The 19066-nt window shown below is 37.2% G+C and overlaps 1 protein-coding gene across 2 annotated transcripts in view; it reads left to right on the top strand.

Annotated features, from left to right (window-relative positions):
- Positions 1-2439: 2439 nt before the first annotated feature.
- The window catches only part of IRAG1 (inositol 1,4,5-triphosphate receptor associated 1), a 96154-nt gene continuing 79527 nt past the window's right edge, over positions 2440-19066 (top strand). The window contains exons 1-2 of one of the 2 annotated variants that reach the window (XM_039707266.1): positions 2440-2534; positions 3262-3381. The gene's annotated coding sequence lies outside the window, so the exon portion shown is untranslated. Of the gene's footprint in view, positions 2535-3261; positions 3382-6813; positions 6854-19066 lie in introns of those variants that run through there. The other variant, XM_039707269.1, reaches the window with a different exon arrangement.

Consider the following 19066-nt stretch of genomic DNA (forward strand, 5'->3'; position numbering starts at 1 on the left):
ACCAATGTTATGCAGAGCCAGATGTTAATTAATAGAGTTCCTAAGCCTTCTTTTCTGATTTATAGGCTGATTTTTCAGAAATAAACTACTTTTTAGATATTTTAGTTAATGCTGCAGCTCTTTGGATTGAAAAGACAGCCTGTTCCTGAGGTATTTGTTCACGAGTGGCTGTAGAAAACTAGATTTCCTCATGGACAGAAAATTAATTTTAATGAAAGATTTTATAGGGTCAGAACTTAAGAATATGAAGCCAAAGTTAAAGAAGGAAAACAATTTTTGCTCCCTGGTACAAACCCACTATGCACATTTTAAATAGTTTAAAATTTTATTACTATGCTATTGACTTTTATATTGTTTAAAGCAGGAAGAGTGCTGAAAATGGGTATAAATTTTTCAAATTAGTTTAATATTGTGCTAGTTCTAGAGGCTGCTGTATTAGCTGTGTAGCTCAAACTTATTACTTTAAGGAGTTAGGATTTTCCATCCCCTTGGTAAGGAGTGCTGAAGCAGACTATATTAAATGGATTTTTAGCAATGTTATGGATATTTTTTTTTCAATTAAAACTACATTAATTGTAACAAACCAGAGCTGTAAGGCTGATGGTCCTTACTGGTTTATGTTAATGTTTCACTGGAAGATGTCTTTGCAGACCAAGAAATATTTTTTGTAGCTACTAAAGCTGCAGTGTTTTATGCTGGATAAAAGGATTAGCATCTCTTATTACTACTTTTAATTTGCACTTCATCAAATGACTGTGTTTGCCTTATTTATCTAATAAATATAATTATGTTCTACTGAGTTAGATGGTGACCTAAATCTACAGAATTTTGTTTAGTTTTTGTTAGGTTTTGCACAGATGGCCATCCACCACCTCTATAGTGCATTTATTAGGTATAAAAGTGTGGTTTAAAAAAGCAAATCAGAGAAACAGTCCAGTCTTGTCTTGCCTTTGCTTCATAGAATTTCTCTTAGAAAGCTTGAGAGAGGCAACTGTAGGGTGCAGGAGGCTTTTGTTCTGTCCCCTGGGGGGGCTAGTGGGAAATGAAGAGTTCCATAAGAAATTAGCAGTGCAATTCTACAAAGTTAGTTTTTTTTTAATGCTTAAATCTTCACAGCTTTCTAAATCTAAAGCTGTCCATGCTAGTACAGTGTCATTATTGCCACCTTCTGGCAAGGAGGATTCCTATTCACAGTCACTATCCAGTGTTGTGTTTACAGAGAATTTAGGTTCGTCCCCTGGAGTTTGATATTTTCTCTGCTTATAGTTTTGCATTTTCCTGCAGTGGAAGTGGAGTCACCTTTTTGGCTTTGATGAGTGTTTTCCAACGTGTCAAACATGATGCTTTTTCTAGGAAGATGTGATTGATAAACACTGAGTTGTTCAATGATGAATTTTAATTGAATGATAAACCCCTCATAAACAAAGAGTTACTGGGCCAAGGCTGATTATTTCCCTGCTCCTTTCTCTTCCTGGTGAAGGCTGTTTTTAGGGATTATGCATCAGCATTACAGGTTTAAAATGCTTGTCAGCAATTAATAGGACAAGTGAGGATTATATGAAAGGCTGTAGAGTATTAAATGACATTGCAGTGCTGAAATGTAAAGAATGAAAGTATCACTAATTTTTGGTTTAGGATGTTTGCTAGGAAAAATTGGTGTCTTTAAGACTTTAAATAGAGTTACACCTAGAGATTAATTTTTTATTAATTTACTTATGAATAATGTCAGGAATTTTGCCATTCTGTATCCTCTCTCTTTTAGAAATGCTTAATTTACAGAAGCTGCCACTTGTTCAGAGGAAAACTGAAAGAAACAAAAGTTTGAGGTGGAGACTACACTGATTATTCCTTGCCAAAGCTTTCTTCCAAGAGGACTTCTGGGTTCTGATACCACATTCTTTGAAATGAACAGTACATTTCTAACACGTTAAATCACATTAATGTTTGTATTAGTAGCTAACTCAAGAACAACTGAGATCTAGCATCTCCATTATCCTCTAGTCTTTTTGATTAAATTAGTATGCATGAAATGTTTGTAGTTTATTTGAAAGGTACTTGGCCCTAAAATGTTGGCATTTGATAATGACACTTGTTTTTCATAAAATGCTTAGAATAAAATACTTTCCTTATTCAACAGAATGTTACTTGTGTACTGAAAATGGAAAGAAAATACTACAGAATAAATATAGAATTGCATGTCTTCTGGTAGTGTAATGGTACTTTGGAAGATGTTAGTAAGTAGTGGAGGAACTTAATCTTATTTAAAATGTATCCTCTTTGTGTTATATCCCTTTTAAAACAATTGTTTGCATTCTGAAATCTGTGCATGCTCTCTAAAACCCAAATTTTTAACAGAAAGCTTAGGGAAGGCAAAACACATTACAGAAGCAAGGACTTGAGTGCAGAAGTCAGTTCCAAAAATAACAATGAACACTTGTGCTGAAGTTCTCAGGAAGGATGAAGCCTGAGAATCAGCCTGAAGATGAAGAAAGCTTATGGGAATATGTCAACAAATCTTTCTCTGTTTCCTGGAGGTGACTGCTTGTTCTAACATCCTTTTCATTAATGTGATTTATAACATAAACTCTATACTGACTTCTATCTGTAGGAATTAAATAGAGAAAAACAACTGATTTTCACGTGTCTAACATCTGAAATCCTTTCTCTTATAATTTGCTGTGCTTCTATGTCTCATTTATTTTTTCTCTTACAGAATACTTTCTACTTTTGTTTAAGCTCTTAACGTGACAAGGTTTAAATGGGTCAACATCCTTGCTTTTTGTGGGCAGAGGCCTGTCCTGCCAGATGAGATCTGAATGATCTGTTCAATTTTGATTCTCCCCAATGTTTCATTAAGATCTCTTACTTTTCAGATAGAAGTCTTTAATTTTTCTGGGCACACTAATAAATTTTGCTCCAAGGGAAAGGACAATAAATATAGGGGAGAGAAAAGTAATAATTGTAATTTCTTTCCCTCTCAAGATGGAAACTATTATTCTACTAGTTGTAAAGTTGGACTATTATCTGTAATTGATTTCATCCCAGGAAGATAATGTGCACTTTTCAAACTTGGCTTTTATGCTGATGATTCTATGTTATGTCTTAACACACATTTTGCTAATAATGCAGAGCTATTTTTTATCATCTTACATTGGGAATAAAAACAATTGATCAGATTACTCTAAAACTCCAGTGTAATAGCACGTTGTGTATCTAGCTATTAATTAATTTAAGAAATGTCTGTTCTGTGTTCCTCCCTAGCACTTCATGTGTTTATATGCACAGTCTTCTTGGAAGGCCAGGGACATCTTGTTCGGTGCCTGAGAAGTGATGTGGATGGATGCCATGCTCAAAGCCTGTTTTCATATCTCCTATCAACATGTAAGTTTACAATTAATTTGATCCATGCAAGTAGAGCCATTTATTCTGGACTAAGCAGAAGGCTGGCTATCTTCTTGAATTAAGGCCTCAGGTTGGAAGAGAACCAGTAAATGTTATCAGGCAGAAGCAAAAGTTATTTTAAGATGCAAGGAGGTACTCTAAGGAATGGTTCACTGAATCATTTGGGACCTATTTCCACATATTGCACTGCGTAGATGCTCTTGCTCAATTTCTAAAGCCACGTGGCAAGGGGGTAATGATGATGTGGGAGCAGCAAGAAGTATTCATTTAAAAGTAATTTAACTGAGTACCTGTTAAATGCAACTTCCCAAAAGCAGGTAACCACACTTTGAGGGGACAAAAATGTTCAGTTGTAACTTTTCAGGCATTCCTTCTCACAGCATCCTCTAGACTTGGTATTGCCTGGTAAGTCAGGGTGGTTATACTGGGAGATAGTGGATTTAGTATTTCCAGCCTGTGTTGTTGATGGAATCTAGGCACAGCAGTAGCAAGCTACTACACTAGAAATGCTGTATGGTGATCTGCCTGTAAGTTTTGGGGTTTGCACTTTATAGAACCATATCTACCATCCTCAAAATGAGTAAGATGAAATAGTGTAAGGAAGTAAATTGTTCTCTCAGTAAGATACACGTGGATGTGTGCCTGGAGTTCTGAGCTGCTTTCATTTGCCAGAGCAGTCAGGTGCTGTGTCTGCCTTGCAGTCCCTGCTGCTGGAGTTGCCACCCATGCTGCAATATGTTTATAAATAAAACCATTTCTAGCTGCAAGCTCAGCCTGCAATGGAAAGTTGAGTTGTGTTTCTTCTGGCTTGCACGTTACCACTAGGAGAGCTACTGCTGGCACTCAGTCAAGAATTCTGTTGATTCAGAAGGCAGTAAAGAAGCTCTCAGGACTGTGTTGCCCTGCAAGTATGAGTAAAACTTTATTTATATCAGTCAAGTGACTATAAATGAATACAGATCAGACCATTCAAATGAAGGAAAGTGCAGCTTTCACATGTGACTCCTCCTTGTTACCTCACTGGGCTCTCATTTGAACTTTAGCAGATAATTTTAGCATCTTGGGGTGCATGTATGGTAATTCATAATGTGCTGGAAACACAAAACTTCTTAGAGAAACACCTTTAAATAGTTAATAACTAATTATGGTTTAGGCTTAATTCCTTTGCGTTAATCAAATATCATACAAGCAACAAACCAGATTGTCATATTTTTACTCAGATATACTTCTATATCGGGTAACTTTTCAACAATGCCAAGAGTCTTATTTTCTAATTTAATCTTAAGAAATAGGTTTATTTTTTAAATGAGCTGTACCTAAGGAATATAATGCTGATAATCATCAGTCTGAAAGTGTAGTGATGGAAATCTTTCAACCCTTGTGATCAGTTTCATTGCTTAACTTTGCTGTTGGATTTTTTCAGAAAGTTTAGCCTGAATTTTCCTTGCTGTTCTGTCCTATTCAGCAAGACGCAGAAAAAGATGGGGATTTACCTTTCTTTAGTGTAATTGTTATTTTCCATGGGCATGTAAGCAGAGCATTTCTTTGTAAACAGATGTTTATGAAAGACATTTAAACACTATGAAGGATACATGAAGTCCTTTTAATTCATATATATGTGAATGGCCATGTCACTTCTGCAAATATTTTTTTCTACTATCTTATCTCTATTATGAAAATACTTGTGTAACTTGCCCGCAGAATGTTTCAATCATGGTGATTACTAATAGGCTACTATTGCTGATTAACTAGGGAATACAGTCCATTTAGTAGGAACTATTACTGGTCATTAAGATTGTAGGAATGCAAAAGAAAAAGAGATTTAGAAATGATACATCTAAAATAAGAGCAAACACTTCTACAAAGCACTTAAAAGCTTGGAAATTAGTGTAAAAATTGGAAGTTACTGGTCATTGAGATTGTAGGAATGCAAAAGAAAAAAAAAAAAAACAGATTTAGAAATGATACGTCTAAAATAAGAGCAAACACTTCTACAAAGCACTTAAAAGCTTGGAAATTAGTGTAAAAATCAGAAAAAAATAATTTTGCCTAGAAATTAAATTTAAGTAGTCAAAAAATTTGGAAGGGAGAACTTTGATGCTCTTTTGCCAACCTTTATGGCAGTTTTAATGAAGTTTAATTCTCACACAACCGAGAAACTTCGAAAACGGCCAGTCATAATCCTGACAAGTGTTTGGAGAAGCTCTGTTGTGTGTTGTAATGTTTGTTTTAAACACACAAGCCTTTTAGTTGTATCTTAAAACCAATTTTGATGTTGTCGTCCTAAGTAGACTCTGCCAAGGGTAAGGACATAAATGACACCAAAAATCCTTTCTTTACTAGAGGTTATAATAAATATTTTTCTCTAACACCTGCAAACTTCTGTGTATGTAAAACTACAGCTCAGCCAGGTGAAGATGAATGGTTGCTAATTCTGATATACCAGGTTTGAGAGGTTTCTTTATCATGTCATTTTTTATCTTCTCTTTCAAGTTACCTGGTTGTCCCTGCTGTTGTTGTAGCAAGGGAGGCTGATAGTTCTTTTTGGAGTTTTTTGATGTGTTCTGGGAAGAATTGTTCTGTAGCTCTGAAGGCTGCTGTGAAACATCCTAAATGTTAATGGCTGAGGGCAAAGAGATCTGCTTTGACCTTAAGTACCCAAACGATTTCCAAACTGACCTGGGTTGATCACTTATATTCTCCTCCCTGTGCTGAATGAATATTCTGCAATTTTCCTTCCTTCATTTGCAGGAAAGATGTTAACACATTCCCAAAACATACTCTCACAATTTTCCCATGCAAATAACCAAGCAGGAAAACATCAGCAGAGGGCACTATTGAGTTATAAATGGAATAATAATACATTAACATTTAAAAAAAAAACAACTGTTGCCGTGTGTTTTCAGTTTCCATTCATAGAATCATAGCGTAGTTTACAGTGAAAGGGTCTCTGGGGGTCATCGGGTCCATCCCTGTCTCAGAGAGCCAAATTCGAAGTTAGATACAATGAATGTGGCCTTGCTAATATTTCTACATTGCTGGATCCTCTTTAACAAGCTGCAGTCAGATGCAGTTTTTCTCCAAACTGCATTTATAGCCATTTGTGAGGCTGGTTGCAGAGCATGCCCAGAGCTGAAGCATAGTTATTTGGTAGGAGTAAGACCAGAAAAAAATTGTTTAACCATTTCTGTTTCCAAAGTTAGTAAATAGGTTTTGAACAGTTGCTCCTCAACTTGAATAAAAATAGGCAATCATTAAAAAAAAATTTTCTACAAGTATTTTGTCTGTTACTTCTGTAAGGCAAGATTGACCAGCATGGCAGTTTCAATGTAAGTACTGTTGAAGCAGAGTATTGTTGATTTATGGTTTTTTAAAAGTATGGTTTTACAGTATTTCTTTCCAGCCATTTTACTGGAGAGCTGAGGTAGATAGCAACAGGAAGAATTTACACGTGAGTACCACTCTCATGTTTTAAAGCCTTTTTTTCCAAAGATGTTGTATTGAATGTGTAGACAGATTTATAGAAAGCAGAGGCTTCTCCAAATCAGTGAGTTTTATTAAGGAAATTTTTTCTTGTTTTAATATGTCCTAGCCTGTCATCATTACTTGAATTAATTCCCGTTCCTTTTTTCAATCTAGTTGCTTATATTAGCTGAAATTTTATTAGCTAAAATGGTAAACTGTTGAATTTTGTAGGATACACCATTTTCCTTCAGCTTATCCAATTCTGCAATGCTTTTCAAGAGCGTATTTGAGACAAAATTGCAGACTTCCAAGCTGAGGAAGAAATGTCTGTTGTAAAATACCAATCACAGTGCTACTTTGGGGAGTTTACTGGCACTCGTGTCACATTAAAGAACTTCAGATAGTTACTGAAGCCTCTGGGATGCACTAATAATTTGTTAATTGCCTCTGAAGCAAATGTTTCACTACTGTCTTCAGTCTGAGAAGCAATATTGTTGAATCTTTGTCTGGTTTCCACCTTTTTTTTTTTTTTGACAAAGGTTTAGCTGCAACATTTATTCAGACAAAATATTTGTGATTTTACATATTAAATAGGGCTGTTGGAAAGGGTAACATCTGTTTTTTAAAATTCTCTTTTCACTCCTAGAAAAGTGAATATTTTAGATGTGGTTAAAGTAACATAAATGTTTGCCAACCTCTATGAATTTTGAGCTAGAACAACTCCTAAAGAGGTTTTTGGCCTCTTAAAAGCACTTGCCCCCTAATTTAATAAACTATATTTGCATGCTCTTCAGCTGAAGTTTTAGCTCCTCTCAGATACTGATCTATCCATTTAACACAAGCAGTGGGGTTGGTGAAATGTGAGTTTATATTGCTGGCAGCTCTGCAAACACATGAGCTTTAACAGGCAAATGGCCTCCTGAGGCACAGGCAGCTGGAGTGCTGCTGTGTGCTTGTCCTTGCAGGATGCAGTACCAGCTGGGGTGGAATTCTGTGCAGGTTGGAAAGGGCTGCAGGGAGCTGAGGTGCAACTGCTCTGTTGTCAGCAGAGTTAGAGCAGGGTATGGTGAGTGTTTGGGTTGTGGTCAGAACTTGGGCAGGATTTGTGTGCTCTGCAGTTCCTGGAGCAGCAGCAGCCGGATCTTTCAGCCACTGGTAAAGTGTCTCCTTGGTGTCACAGCTGGAGGCACCTCCAGTTGAGCAGGCAGGGTATGCTGATCACTGAGAAGTAGTTTTTGTCTTTGAATGGGGATGTTTGCCATGTAGGAATAATATACATTCAGAAAATATAGTCCCAACTAAAATGGTATTAAAAAAACAAAACAAAATTTTTAAAAACTCTGCAATATTCCTGATTTCAAAATACTGAAGATCTCTTTATTTTTCAATTAGGTGGCATTAGCCAAGCTTTTATTTTCTACTTAATTTCACAAATAAAAATTGCTATTAAATATGCAACTGAGCAATATGAGTTGTCAAAGAGAGGTAGGCATGAACATCTGTGGAGGTAATGTGGTATTTTAGTGTGTTGGAAGATGGTGGTGTGGAGATGAGGAAGTTCTTGTGTAGTAAGTTTTGAATGATGTGGAGGAGCTGGGGCACAGAAGAATTAAAGATCAGTTTAGGACAACTGCTAATGACAACACTACCTTTTCTGAATGCTGACCCAAACTGAAGAATGCTGTGCTTTAAACAACAAAACCATCACAGCTGGGCAGTCCCAGCAGTGACAATGTGGGACGGGCCCCTACTGTAAACTTTTGTATCTCCTGCAGAAAATGTAGCTCAAAATGGATACAGGGGAGAATGATGAGGGACTGCCCAAACCTGAACAATGTGAGAGGTTTACTCTTGACTCCCAGGGTACAGTGGTGGCCACCACTGTAAACAGCAGCACATTTAGCACTCCTGCTGGCAGTGCTTCTTGCAGTGAGTGTTTGGAGTGTTCTTGGTGAAGAAGAATTCAAAGTCACACACTGGATCATCCAGCTACTGAAGGGAGTTGAGATACATGAAATTATGAGGGAATAAGCTGAGTTATGCCTGGCAGATTGCAGAAGGCACGGGTTCCTAGTGCTTTCAGACAGGTACTACATCCACAGAGCAGTGACTTTGCAGTGATTTCAGCCGTGACTTTGTGTCATCAATGTTACCCTGACTGATTAAATCAAGCACATAGTTACACAGTAACTTCCTGTGTTTTGGTATCCCTCTTCCTCCTCCACCCCCACAAACGCTAGCACGTTGCCCTCAAATGGCTGCCAAGCAGTTTTGGACTCTCATTATGAGATTCTATTGTATATACTCTTAAAAAAAGTAGAAATTGCACATCATTGTGTAGTTTTACATGACAAGTTTTACTTCATCTTTAGCAAATTACAGTGAGAGTTTTGTGATTTTCTATTGTTACCTTAATATTGTGAAGTTGCAATTCTTTGCTGACTTTTACTATCAGGATGACCAATTACTCTCCTGCTGAGTTTATATTCTGTTGCTATTCTAATGGGATGAGTGAAGAGAAGAGGATATTGGTTTTTTTTACTTTCCTCTGTAAGGCTTTGGTTTGTGACACTTCTCTGTGAAATTATCCGTATGTTTCCTTAGGAGTTTTCAAGGAAGACTTAAGTTCACTATTACACAAAAAAGGATGATATCCAAGGTGCTGCTCTTTTGATATGATATCCAAGGTGCTGCAACTTTTTTCAAGTTTTGGCAACTTGAATTTACTTCCAAAAATTCTATTTAAAATAAAATCAGTGGGATTTATGTCAAGGTTGTTTAAATGCTTCCTACATTGTGGAACAAATTAGAATTAATTTAATGTGTTTCATTCCCCCAAGTTTATTCTGAACCTCTAAAGAAAAATAGTGATGGAAGGGAATTTCTTATAAAAACTTTTAGGGGCACTTACAAACAATGTTTCTCGAATTCCTGGAATTAAAAGCAACTGTGTGTAGTGCATCTTCCCAAATCCATGCAGCTAATTATCTACAATAAACTTTCTAAAAGCAAACAGATAAGATCAGTATATCTCATAAGAGGAGCTTTACAAGGATGCTCTGCCTCTGATCTGGAAATGAAATTGGTAGGAATTTCCCATTTCTTTTGGAAAGATTGGCAGTGGTTATAGTGAATTACCTACTGCTTCTTTTATTAGGAATATGTGGACAGAGGAACTGTATAAAGGAGGGAAACAAGAATTTTGCCTTTCTTTCAATTATTCAACTATTTTAAAGAAATAAATTACTTGTGGCTGTCTTTTCAAAAGGAAAGCCAATGGCATCTTGGCCTGGACCAGCAATGGACCAGGGCAGGGATTGTCCCCTGTGCTGGGCACTGGTGAGGCCACATCTCGAGTGCTCTTCCCACTTCTGGGCTCATTTCTTTTGGAAGGATTGGCAGTGGTTATAGTGAATTATCTGTCTCTTCTTTTATTAGGGATATGTGGACAGAGCAACTGTATAAAGGAGGGAAACAAGACTTTCGACTTTCTTTCACTTATTCAACTATTTTAAAGAAATAATAAATTACTTTTGGCTGTATTTTCAAAAGGAAAGCCAATGGCATCTTGGCCTGGACCAGCAATGGACCAGGGCAGGGATTGTCCCCTGTGCTGGGCACTGGTGAGGCCACACCTCGAGTGCTCTTCCCACTTCTGGGCCCTTCACTGCAAGGCAGACATCAAGGGGCTGGAGAGAGTCCAGAGAGGGCAACAGAGCTGGGGAAGGGTCTGGAGAGGCCTGTGAGGAGCAGCTGAGGGAGCTGGGTGTGTTCAGCCTGGAGAAAAGGAGGATCAGGGCAGACCTTACCCCTCCCTACAGTGATCTGAAAGGAGGATGTAGCCAGGTAGGGGTCAGTCTCTTCTCCCAAACAACCAGCAACAGGACAAGAGGAAATGGGCACAAACTGTACCAGGGAAGGAAGGTTGAGGCTGGATATCTGGAAGAATTTCTTCACAGAAGGAGTTGTTAAACATTGGAATTGGCTTCTTGGAAAGGTGGTGAAGTCACCATACCTGGAAGTGTTCAAGAAAAGACTGGATGTGGCCCTTAGTGCTTTTGTCTTGTTGACACGGTGGTGTTCAGTGAAAAATTGAACCTGATGATCTTGGGGGTTATTCCCACCTTAATGGTTCTATGATTCTGTGCTCCATACAGTGTGTGCTCTATAAAACATTATATGTGATGAAAAGGGACAATGTTCTGGAGGCAAGATTAGGAATACAAGATGCTTTACAGTCTGAGTGAGAAAAGAGCTTACATAGGATTTAACTGCTGTGGACTGTATGGCAATTTACTGCAGCCCCTAAAAATTTAAATGCAGTCATGAACTCAGCTGGATGGACAATAAGCAGCAGTGTCAATATTGTCTTGCTACAACTGCAAAAATAGTAAGATTTATTACCACATACACAAGTTTTTGTCAACTTTATAGAATTCTTGCATACAATGTTATATGCAGTGTTGCAAGAAAATTTCATTTGAAAAATACAAACCTACTACTGAGCAGATGGGGGGGAAACCACCTGGAAACAGGTGAAACTCTGCTGATTGTTTAGATGTTGCACCTTCTTGTTATGCTTATGAACTGCTGAGTGGTTTGTTAAATCCATTTCCAAATGCAAGACTTTTTACACGAGGGTGGCTTTGAGCCAAGGCCTGTGCTGGAGGCTAGGAAGTGACAGGCAGCTGCTTCTCCTGGTGAGCAGCTGGAGCCAGCAGTGTGGAATAGACAGTGTGGTGGCATCTCTTGGAGTGTCTGGATCATGGTTAGCCCCTCATTATGTCAGGTCTGGGGAATGAGGCTGACTGAAGCTGAAGAAATGCAGCTTCTTAAAATGAGTTTGTGTCCCAGATGCAGAAGGGCTGGAAGAAAGGGGCAGAAAATCAGTATCAGGGTGGGAGGGGGAGTCGGGTTTGCTGTGGGCAAGCAAAAAATAGGAAATCCTACCTCACATATGTGAGTGATGGAGGTGGTGAGGAAAACCTCCAAAGAATGAAAGCTCCAGGGAGGTGGTGGAGCCAATTTTGTTGTTGATCTGAAATTGGCTCCCTTTGACATTGTGGTCAGATCTGGGAAGCTGAAGGCTTGAGTTTTAGAATCTCAGGGCCAGAAATTGAGCTCTCTTCTAAAATGGGATCTGCCATACTTATTTTGTTCTTGTAAACCTTGTGTTTGCATGAAAATAATTGAAAGCATGTGTTGTATATATGCTTGTCTCAGACTGTCTTGCCCCCTGTTACATCTTAAAAATCAGTGGAAATATGTTTGGGAGCTGTCTAGCTTTGGTTTTTGGGTTTTGCAGGGTTTTGTTTTCCTTGGCCTTTCATTGAATGTGCAGAAAGAGCTGGTATGTTGAAGGTTTGCTTTAGAACTGTTATGATCTGGGAAGTCATGTACTGTTGCAGATGACAGTGAAAAGGATTTTCAAGGTGTTTACAGATAAATGAAGTTGTTTTCAAACATATTGAGGTGTGACTTGCAAGATCACAAAGTTCTGACAGCACACAAAAAAAGGTATTGCTTCCATGAAAGTTAAGGCCAGGCCAACTTGTATAAACTTCACAAAAAGAAACTTACAGCAATTATAGACTTAGTAGACTGAAAGGTATGAAAAAAGGCATTCCAAGACCAAGAGAAGTGCTGGCATGCTTCAGAGCTCATCTGTGTCCCTCTAACTTATCGCTCTGTAACAAACTATCTCCTGTAGAGGAAATGCAGTACAAGTCCAAAATACCAGCAGGTCTAGTAAAGCTGACTGTGTTCTCTGTAGGGAAAAACATCTAGAACTCTCATTAATCATAGAATGATTTGAGTTGAAAGGGACATTAAGGGTCGTGTATTTCCAATCCTCAAGGATATTTGTCAGACAAGGATTTTAAGAAGATAACACTCCAGTACCTGGTAGCACAGATAGAACAATGTGTGCAGGCAGTTGCTGTGGGTGAAGCAACTCTGATGCTCAGAGAAGCTAATTATGACAACAGCAACTTACAATATAATGAAGTGAAACATGCAGAGAAGTAGAAGAATGTTTCTGAACATTTCTAAGTACCACAAGGCATGTGGAAGACATCAGTTTATCCATTTAGAAGCTCCTGTGACCTTCTGTGTACCCTGTATGATTTGGCCACTGCAGTGCTCAAATGAAAAGGAGTGACTTTTAAAATCATCATTGACAAACAAGCCTGGTCCTCTGACTGTTGGTGATTCTCCTTTTCCTGTGTATTCAGCAGTTTAATTCTCACAATTTAACAGATAAAAAACTCCCACTAACACAGAGAACCAAGATAAAATTTTGAAGAAATGCGATAAAACTAAATTCCAATTTTTTGCCTTTTTTTATAAAGACAATTTTTAAAGCTTCCATGTGGAATTTACTGGTTTAGAGTTAAAACTAAGTTTTGGTGAGCTAAGCATTTGAAATGGAGCCTGTTATAATGCGACAAGTAAACACCTCTTAATGATTTCTTGCTTAGCTCTTTCCCTGCCACTGCTGCCTCATGTCCTCCCACCCCATGCAGGCTTCCTGACCCCGCCACTTAGCAGGGTACTAATGAATGAGCCAAAAGAGCTTTGCCTTGGCATGCTCCCGTTGGCTGCATTTGGGTTTCAGTGATGAAACCCAGAGAGGAAACAGAACCCGGGAGCTCAACAGTCTGGCAAGAGTGCTGCAAAGCATCAGATGTGTAAGGCATCCTACTACTCTCAAGTTTTCCTGAGACAGTTCTTTCCAGACGAGTTGGGAGGGGTAGAGTGGAGCATGTTGTGTGGTTGGATTTCTTGGTTTGTTTTTTTTTTAAATCTGAGTTTGAACTGCAAAATCTGTAGCAAGTTCAGACTTGAACTCTTGTAACTGATAATAAAGCAGCAGTGTCAGGATTTGTCTGTGTATCAAACCAGTAAGGAAAGACAGCAGTTAGAATTAAACAGGATTTTTGAAAACGGGTAATGTTAGTGTATAACAAAGAAGGTTGGTTGGTTTATTTTGTCCTGTTTGGGTTTTTGTTATTGTATAAATATTTTTGTTCATTTTATTTCCTCAGGAGGTAATTATAGCTGTGTTTTCTTGCTGTTTAATAGGCTAATATTTCTCCTGGTCATAATTAACATGGATGACTTTTTTATGGCAATACAATCATGTTACAGCAAATGTAACAAAAATCCATGGTGATGACAATGGTATTTGAGAGAGCTTATCTGTAAGCTACAGATAAAACACACTTTTACCCATATGTTTTAGTTATCCTCTCACAGACTCATTAACATGTCATATATGTGCTTCTATTTCTCTAAAGGAAGCAATTTGATAGATAAAAACCATCTCAAACTGCAGAGAGAGAAACTTGATCTGCTGTTAATCTACATGTTTTTTTTTAAATGAGGAGAAAATGAGTCATAACTAAAGCAGATGGAGAAAGAGATAAATAAAAGCTGCTCACAATAGCTGATAATAATTACAAAAAGTACAGTGCTGATCTGGGAATCTAGGTGTTGAGCATAATACATTTAATAGCAACATTCTTTGCTAAAAGAATGAGTGTTAAAATATTTAATATTTAATTAGGAATGCAGGCATTCCTTTTTGGAAAAAGCATCTTGAAGAACCTTCTGATGTGGCCTGTGCATAAAGCTGTGAACAGGACAGCAGTGTTCATGTCCTCAGTCCCTTGAGGCTCTGTCCAGCTCTCTCTAAACTGAATGGCAAAATTCTTGCTGGCACCACTGAAGTGGAGGAGGCCTCAGATATGTGCCTTTTCCCTGTGAATGTGGATAATGGTTTTTTTCCTGTAAAGTCTGAGCAGTCTTGCCTGCATCCAAAAATGTCAGTTGTGACCTTTCTAAGTACCATTAGTTTTTCTTCCTGTTCTTCTCCTCTTCTGCCCTACCTACAAGGGGCCTACATCTAGTCAGGATCCACGTGTCTTTCTTTGTTCCTGACATAAATTTACACTAGTTTCAATTAAATGTAGGATTGCCACCATAAACTGTAGTCACCTATAAAATTTGAATTTTCCTCCACATAAATTTATTACTTTTACCTTAATTTTGTAGAATGTGTATGTTAGTGTTTAGTAGTGAAAACTGATTATTTACTTTCAAAGGGCAGTGTCAAAAGGGAAAAATCTGTTAAGATACACTTGATCTTTGTTTTGGCATATCAATCATAATCATAACAATGGTTTTGGTGGAAAATTGTTAGGACAGCTGTACATTACATGGACGGGATTTTAATGGAAATGCCTTTTTGTTCTCAGCTTTGCTTCTATTTAATGTGAAGGGAAGCAATGTAAGCTTGTTCTTCAGTCATTTGCAGGAAAAAAAATAGTTTGTTGTTATTGGGTTTTTGTAAACAAATCCAAACAACTTCAATAAATAATCGAGAAAGGAGAAGAAGGAACAGGCAGAGTGCTAACTTCTGATCATGCTTACCCATCTGTGTTCTGTGACAGTGTTCCTTATTTAATTAACAGTAGTGCACAAAGATCATAACCCTGTTTCTGATACAGTAATATTAATACTTTTCCTGTTCTGAAGAGCTGGCAATTGAAAAATGCTCCTTCTTGATATATTTAGGCAGTAAGAATAATTTGTGAGAAATTGACCTAAATAATATTACCCAAGAGATAGCTTTGCCAAGTAAAGCTAGTTTAAATATTTAAAAGAATGGAGATACATTGTCAAAGGGACACAGATATTTGCTTCACTCTCCAGAAAGCTCTTTATGCATGACTTGGTGAACAAACACCTATAGGGTAAGGACTTCAGCAGTGCTGGATGGAGTCTAAGAAAGTTCAGTGTAACAAACAGGTTACCTGAAAAAACCCTGTAAAATAGCAAAGGTCTCATTTGAGATGTAAAATAAACAGTTTTAAATTTTAGGGAGAAGAAAGATATGGTAATAAAATACTTTTAATGAAAGGAAATATTGATGAATAATGCTATTTTATTTATGCAGCAAAAAAGATCTCAAAATTCAGCCTGTGCTCTTGAAAAAAAAATCAAATTTAACAAAGGATTTGTCGGAGCAATGTAGAAGAAAAGCAGAAAATCCATCTATTACTGGACTATGATGAATTAGAATAATTTTTCTGCCATCTTCACAAGCCACGTTGAGTTTTCAAAATAAATCCAAACTGAAGTGGCATCTCTATTTCATACCAGGTAAAAACATTTAGGAGAGGTATTTAAAGCAGTAGAAAGAAAACTGTAGACTTGGCTGCCAAGGTTTCAAGCAGCCAGCTGTAACTTTCTGATAGTGAAAAAACTTAGAAATGTTTCTACAATGCTTGCTAAAGGTTAAAATCCTTTCCAAGCAGTGATGGAGAGCAGATGTTCAGCAGGTAGAATGTAGAAACAAAATAGAAATTAGTCTTCCAGATAAATATTACCAGATAAATATATGAATATGTAGAACTTCAGGTATAGTAAATTAGAATGATGCATCCAGTGAAATGGACAAAAGATGTATTGTTTACCTCATTGAAACATATTTTAAGGAAGCAAACAACTTCATGAATACATTTAACAATTACTGATGTGCTGAAATGTTTTGAGTAGAGCACTTGTGAGATTTAAATAATATGAAACTTGCGTAAAGACTTCTATGTAAAACAAGTAGAGGAGAAGATTCTTTGAATATGAATACTTCTGTCCCGTCTTAGCAGGAATAAAATATTGCTACTTCTTAACCATACAATGGCCTGTGAGTCATTATGAAACCTGCTTTTTTCAGGTGAAAAATGCAATAATTTTACCTTGGCAATGGTTCTTCAAACATAAGCAGGCAAAAGAGTTGTCACAGATATTGCATGCTACTGGTAATAATTGTATCCACCCCAAAATGCAAACAAAACCTACTTTTGAAGTAGACAAGGGGTCTGAGATTAGGTCCTCAGAAAGTGATATTGAGAAGATGTTTTTGCTTAAAGCCTCTTAAGCAGATGTTAACTGGTGCAGTTTCAAACTTGTGTTTATAGGTTATATTGTTTGTATTGGTGCCCTGAATTTTATAAACAGCTATGATTAAAAGACATTCTTCTGGCATTGTGCTGTCCTCCACTGCCAGAGATACATTTGTTTCCAATGCTTTTGGATTTGTGTTATTCCCATTAAAAAGGAAGGAGTAAATAACTTTTCTAAGCCTTCAGAAATCTGTTAATGTCTCATGGCACTTGCTGGGCTGGTCTCCATGTTTCTCTCAATCTTTCCCAGCCCTGCCTGTCCTTAGGAACCTTCTTAAGCAATTGAATTTTTAAGTTTTGTTGGGAATGAATGGAACAATCACATGTGGCTTCATGGTTTTGTTTTTGCTTCATTCTTCCTGCATCATGGCAAAAGAGAAGCTCTGTTAATCACATCGGTGTCTTCCAAAACATCTCAGTCCAACGTTTTTCTTCCCTAAGCTTTCAGCTGAATAGGATTTATGCAGCTGATCTTGTCTCCTTTCAGAAGAAAAAACTTTACTTGGACTCTGGCACAAACCCTAAGTTTTTAAATGAGTGCTGGTATTGTCCTCTGAAGCATGAATACACCTGGGAAGTAAAATCAATAGAATGCAGAATCACATAATAACAGAGTTTACAAAAACCAAAGCAAATACCACAATTCAGCTGATAGACAGGTTTCATCTTTCTGTTCTCTGTAGGAGTGTTTTTACATTATGCTTGCAGATGTGAAAAACACTTTCTTCAAGTCTTTTGATTTCATTTGAATTAAAGGCAGTGTGCAGGTAAATGGCACCAGCTCTTGTTTTCATCTTGTAAACAAAGGAGATGTTTATCAGCACTTGTGTATTTCACTGTACATTTTTCACACAGTAGAATTTTCAAATCATTTGCTGCTGTAAAACTGGGCCCATTTTTAAAGAATTCTAGCATTAACTGGTTTGGCTGGTAGAGGTGTATATGGGGTGCAAATTAAATTTCATGTGATTTTCTCATTATTCTTCTGAGTATCTTATTGGTAAAACTAGCTTGCAACAAGTTTAAATGATGAGAGTTCTAACTGCTGTCTTGTAAGAAAAATTTAACAATAGACAATATTGCTATTGTAATAATATCCCATATAACAATAATGCAGTTTTCATGTGTGAAGCAAAGTAATATGGTGCATTTTAGTAAACACTTTAGATATCTAGAATAATTTTTCTATAATTTTAGATATCTAGAATAATTGTATGTTCAGGTATTCAATTCCCCCTTATCTTAAACCAAAGCTTCCATGTGCATGGTGCTGTTCACAGTAAATATACCAAATCTGTTCACTAGCTTTGGATCTGTGGAAAAAAAACAATATATTAGCATGTAAAATGCTTTAAGCATTGGAGGAGTACTATATAAGAGGCAGGCAACTTTCAGATATGCTTTAGTGAGTGCTCCCTTTGTGTATAGCAAAATTTCAGTCCCCTGGGAAAAGATTTACTAGACATCAAACCAATTTCTTGCATTTTCTGATAGAAGTCACATTTCTGAGTTTAACAGAGAGCCGACTTGAACTGGAAAAACAGTTATCTAATTAAAAGCTGAGAATCATGATGTCAGGAAGGTTAGTTATTCTGAGCAAAATAGTCAGTAAGCTGAGGAAAAGGAAATAAAGATAGATGAAACAATGAATAATTATGTAAAGCAAGAAATTGAATGCTGTTTGGGATGGCAGGCAATATTAGAAAAAATTTGGGACAAGAACTCTTAATCATGTTTTCTCAAACTAAACATATGAGTGATAGTTGAAGAGAAAGGTAAGACTTTGAAGACATTTGGAGTTGAGTTAGTGCAGTGACATTGCAGCTGTTCCATCCCTTAGGAGATTTTTTTATCTTTTAAACTTCTTTTAAAAAATGTGTTTAACTGCTTTTTTGGAGGTATACAGTTATTGAAGGACTATATACTGTGGTATGGATGGTGCAAGCCAAAAAGCCAGGCATTGTGGAACTTAGGCTCCTTGTTTCTGGCTCTGAACACACACAGACTACACATGAAGTCTCTAAAATCATCCTTTGTGGTGAGAAATGTTTGGAGATTGGGTAGGAAGGCTGAAGAGCATGTAGCAGAGTGGCGGCAGCAACTCTCAGGGGCTCACTCAGCAGTTGTCACAGGTCAGCTGCTGGAAATAATAATAAAGGGTGTGCTCACCCACAGCTAAACAGAAATTGAGACTGATTGAACAGATTCTACCATGTGAGGTAAAAATACTTTGC

Source organism: Passer montanus, unplaced genomic scaffold (genome assembly GCF_014805655.1).
Source record: "Passer montanus isolate IOZ18808 unplaced genomic scaffold, ASM1480565v1 scaffold2, whole genome shotgun sequence".
In the NCBI taxonomy this organism is placed as follows: domain Eukaryota; kingdom Metazoa; phylum Chordata; class Aves; order Passeriformes; family Passeridae; genus Passer; species Passer montanus.